Consider the following 5,911-nt stretch of genomic DNA (forward strand, 5'->3'; position numbering starts at 1 on the left):
CTCCCCAGTACTACATGGAGGATCATTTCGGGCAAGTCAAGCCTGTATATCAAGCGGCTGCTCTCGCCACAAGAGGGCAAAACCTTAATACCGTGGCCAGGAGACCACCTCTTCAATGCTACGATTGTGGTGGACTGCATCGTGTAGCGGAGTGCCCTAATAGGCTACAGAAGATCGCTGCTCAAATGCAACCAAATCAAGGGAGCACGTCGGGAATGCCGGTACTTACAAGTAATACGTCTCAATGTGCGCCCCACAGGTTAACAATGGTCATTCACCGAAAATCGGGACGTTGTCACCCATGGGAAAGATAAAAGTATGAACAAAGTGCTCTGTGCAACGCTTTACAAAGATAGTGGAAGGCACACAAAGTGACTGAGAGCAAAAGTTACACAATACAATCTGGGCATATAGGATAGCTTCCAAAGATGTCTATTGGTACAACACCTTTTAAACTTGTCTACTACGGACTTGATGCTATATTACCAATGGATTTCTTAGTACCTATACTTCGTGTTGCCAACCAACTTGAGTGGACAGGGCCATGAATTATCACAACAAATTGATCACTTGAACATTTAGATGAGCAACGCCTCTTGGCGCTTGCAGGCTTCTTGTATGTCGGGAATGCAAAAGCGTTGGCACGACCATAACATTTGAACCAAGCAATTCAGGGAAGGAGACCTAGTACTACTGTACACCCTGAAAAAGCATAAATGGAACTTAAAGATGCAAGGTCTTGGACCTTTCCTGATTAATACATTACCTTTTGGAGTAGGTTGAGACGCTTTCACGAACCTCTCACCCGATGAAATGTCATAACGTATGCATGCATCCAAGTCTAGGAAAGCAGCTCAAGAATTATTGAAGTTGCAAGCACAACAAGAAGCCAAAGAAGCCAAAGAGAAAGAGTTGAGAGGGCCAAACAACAAATGTTGAGTGCTTGAATGCTTGAATGATGGCATTCTCTCTCTGTTCAGAGGAGGACAATGATGACTATATCCCATCGTTTAGAACCTTAATCACGCAGCATCATGTGCAAACAACGAATGCTTTAATTGATTCCAGAGCGGACTACAACGTGATCTCACACGATGTTTGGATATCGCTACTAGGAGACGACTTGAATTGTGGGAATCTGAGCTGTATTTTACCAGCTTAAATAACACAAGCACAAAAAGTTTGGGATCATTATACTTGAAAGTGAGCATCCAAGATCAACCGTTCTACTGCTCTTTTTACGTTGCTAATGAAAAGCAAGCTTCGAAAATTGTTGTTTTAGGCAGGACTTGGATGAAGCGTTTCAATTGCCAGTTGAATTGGACCTCCAACAACGAGTACCAAATCCTTATAGGACCTAATGCCCTTGAACCCAGAAGATATGTCCACTGCAATAAGGTAGTTGAAAAAAGTCCACAACTATCAGGTTCTAAAGAGGAATCAACCACCACTGTGCTTGTCGCAAAAACAAGGATGCCTACAAATTGGCACAACAAGAAAGAGCTGCAAGAGAAAATCAACGGCCACTTGTAAGAAAAAGCGCACAAAGCTAGGTAGCAATGGGTAAGAAAAAATCTGCTGAAAGCACAGGGTTACTATGAGGGGAAACAACGTCTTTGGGTGCCAAACCCTAAGCCAACAATAGTCAAGCTAGAAAACAAGGCTTTCCCATCTCAACACACACAAACACCAAGCCACTCTACCGAAATCAAAAAGCATTACAAGGTCAGATTTGTGGAGCCAGACACTAATGCACCGGAGACAACCAAGGCTGATTGAGTTTCCACTGGGCAAAAGACAGCACGGCCATCCCCAACCTCTCCACTATCGGCCCATTTCAACAGCAATGATTGTACAAGCGTAAAGGGCAAAGAAAAATTAAATACACAGCTGTCACAACAAGAACAACAGCGCTGCAAGAAATTCAAGCCGCTGCCTGCACGAACGCTTTTCAAAGCAAACATGCTCCAGGAGTAGCATCAGGGGCAAGGCAAGGGGGAAGAAGGTGACCATGGCATTCACACGGCATGAGAAGTCAAGTGTGAAGCGCAATAGCTCAAAATTTTGATCCGCGGAAGTGACGAGAGCAAAACATTGCAAAAGCGCTTAGGCGAAAAGCGTCAAAACTTGCTTTTTGGACAAACTAAGCATCAATCAAGCAAAGCAAGTGCATAATCATGAAGCCAAGCCACCTCAGCATGCAAACAACTCTTCATCTGCTCACACGGATCTAGGAATCGACAAGCAAAGATGTCAATTCCTACACTCAGAGGGTCTCTGCTGGGCTTAAAATGAAAATCTGACTTGATGGACATGATAGGCATCATGTGAAAGCACAGCACGGCAAAAATGAGCCAGAAAAAAGATATCGATTTCAACATGTCGATTCCTAGGCGAGCAAGAAACATAAAGACCTACTATCATTTTTTGCACATACACACTAAGAGAGAGCTATTCTCTAGAGCAGGTAACCATGGAATACTATCAAAGTCAAACTAGAGGAGGAGGATGTATTTAGTCATGACAAATCCTTAAGAGATAGGTTGATCATATTTCTTGAGAGCATATAAATCATTGCACTTGAGAAGTTATTAATATAATACAAAATCTTTTGTTTTCCAAATAAAAAATTGCTTCTTCAATCGTGGATAGCTAATCTTTCATCGGGCCTTACATGCAAAAAAAAAAAAACACACACACACATACCATGAAAAGGTCTCTTGGGGTTTTAGAGAGAGAGAGAGAGAGAGAGAGAAACGTCTCTTGGGCAGCGATGAAGACACGGGGTTTTAGAGAGACAGGTTTTAGAGAGAGCAGAGAGTGGGCCGAGGTTCTAGAGAGAGGGAGCGGAGAAGGAGAGAGTACGTAGGTAGTTCTGCAGAGGCAGAGAGAGAGAGAGAGAGAGAGAGAGAGAGTGGGACGAGGTTCTAGAGAGAGGGAGCGGAGATGAGAGAGTACGTAGGTCGTAGTTCTGCAGAGAGAGCAAAAAGGCAGAGGGGTCTGGAGGCGCAAAAAGGCGGGCCCAGAGAGAGAGAGAGAGAGAGAGAGAGAGAGATGGAGGAGGAGCAGCAAAAAGGTACACGCAGCCCCTTTACCCTCTAAACCCAACACCTCACGCAAGGAGGATCCCTCGCGGCAAGGCTGTAAGCGCGATTCGATCCGATAACCTTTGGGATACCGGGGGCGCAACGCCTTACCACTACACCAAGAGGCCGCTTACGTCACAAAACCGCCTACTAACTGCACATAAAGCGAATTGTTATTAGCACGCAAAAATGCCTTGGCCTCTCTAGACTAAAAAATGTCATCCCAACATAGGGATCACCTTATTTGGTGAGCTCAAATGCTAGAGTACATGTATGCCCCTATCTTAAAATCAACACTTGGAGCATTTTTCTAATAGTTTATTTCACTGAAAAAAGCAAACCTAGACACTGTGAGACATCACAAGGCGAGGTCCCACCATGACATTCGTTTGGCATATCAATGTACGATTGGAATTGATACAGTCCTCCAAGGATTTGATCTAGTTTGCACATGCATCATCTCTCACCTTTTATTGGTATATGGTCTCTTAAACAATGTCACTTGTTTATTTAAAGTTGCTACTACCATTACGAGTACCACATACTCACCAGTACCTAAATAACACTACTACAAACCAATGCCTACTAGCACACACCAATGTCAGTAATGCTCTAGAATAGCCACAAATGACATAACCATATTGGTCTCAAGTTTCTTCTCAACAATAAATTTCTTCTCAACTTTTTTTGAATCTTGGAAAACTGTTGCTGCTATTAGTGGTATTTGGTAGTAAGTGAGCCTAACTGAACTAGCACTAGCAAGAATTTATTACCACTGGTCATTACTCACCATAAGAGAGAAACCCTCACTGCTTCTTCCTATTGAGGTAGCAGAACTGAGAGAGCCGGTAACATCTCTACCAAATAATAGATGAGCTATCTAGTGTTGGTAATAATAGCCCGTTACTCACCTATACTATTTTTGCAACGATGAATACTAATTCTTAATAATATTATCTTTTACAAGCTCGATGGTGCAGGGCTACACCTCCCCTTAAGCCGATGCTACATGCCATCATGATGGCTTGCCCGCTTGAGCATGATTTATACACACACTAGAAGCAGTACTCCCTAGTACACTATGATAAATTTCATCAACTTGTGTATAGATATCAGTTGAACAGTATTGTCATAGTTTTTCTCTTGTGTTATATGGCTCACGCATGGTACACATATCTAAAAATGCAAGAAAAGGGTATGTTTAATGTTCTATGTGCTACGTGTGATGCGTTCCAAATCTCCAAGTCTCCCTTCGATTACACTTCCATGAAGTTTCCACCCTACTATCCCACCTTAACAACAATTGATGCCATGAATATTAGCCTAAGAGGTTTCTGATTGAAGTTTTGTTTTCCCTACTTTTGCCAAGATTCATGGTTGCTTGGCTTTGGATGCTTCAGACCATGTGGTAAGATGTGATAGTAAGCATGGGAGTCTTAAACAAGCGATTCCTCCACAACATTATAGCCATGCCGTGTTTGATGATGGTAATGTGAATTCCCAAAAAGTCAAGGAGAAACTACAGGGTGTCTATTTTTCATTGTCATGGCCATCAGTGGTGGGTTGGATGCTTAGGATAGTGTTGCAGAGTGTTGTATCTTGGATCTTCTGCACTCCCATAGGGAAAGACGTGCATCCATGCACATTCTCATGGGTGGCTAAAATAAAATATCATTCAAGGAATACTCGGAAGGGGGGGTCACTCAAAAATATGTAAGCATAGTACTAGAAGGGTTTTTTTTAATTCCTTTTTTACACTTTTTTTTAAAACATAAAAAAGGGTACCATTTAAAGGGGGTATTTACAGAAAGAATAGAAAAAGGGTGTGTTTAATTCATGAAAAATATATAGATAAGGGGTTTTCTAATCAGGCCTTGAACGGACGTGATATAGAGGGTTTACATATAGTGAACCCCCCTAGAAGGAATAAGTGCATAGAATCTTGGGAACTCTTACATAATCATATACACCAATTGAGAATTGCACTTGTACAAGTCATTGATAGACACAAGGATTGGGCTATATATCCCAAAAGCGAGGGAATACCTATGCATATTATTTCAGTATGGAAACTATTCCCGACACTATTTGGACATTCATTCTCGCGATGAATTTAATATTGAATATTTTCATCCAAGTACCTTAACCCATAAATTAAAAACTATTATGCTAAAACATTTAATGTAACTTTGTAAAAATCTACCAACTACAATATGAAACACCCTCGTAGAAAACACTTGGACAAATGCACCTCTAGTAGCAGAATCTATAACTACCAATATTCCAATATACTGTTTAGATCATATTGCACCGTGTCTCTTGTATAAATTTCCATCATACATACCTTCTTTTAAAAAAGTTATATAAATACTTATTTAACCACAATATCACTCCCAAGAAACATAGGCCATCATAATAATCCAAGTTCTAGATAAAAAGTTCATATCATTACATGATTAAAACTATTTCACACATAACCATGCAATCTACTTCTACAAATTATCATATGCTATATTCACAAATACAAAGGATAAAAAATCAAAACACAAATGGAAAAAAATATTAAAGGGAAAATGGATATCAAGAAATAATATATCAAAAATTACAAAAACTAAGGAAATGATCGAGTATGACACTCGAGGAGCATGATATTCGAGGAGCATGGTATTTGAGGAGCTAGGTACTTGAGACACCTGGTGCTCAAGGAGAACTGACAAAAAAGAGATGGATAAATGGATAAACAAGATGAACTGATAAATCGAAAAAATAGAAATGTGATACACACGAACTTTTTTCTCATGATTCGCTAATGACAAATTGGTTAT

Source organism: Cibotium barometz, chromosome 53 (assembly GCF_041138505.1).
Source record: "Cibotium barometz isolate CiBa-2024 chromosome 53, ASM4113850v1, whole genome shotgun sequence".
Lineage (NCBI taxonomy): Eukaryota > Viridiplantae > Streptophyta > Polypodiopsida > Cyatheales > Cibotiaceae > Cibotium > Cibotium barometz.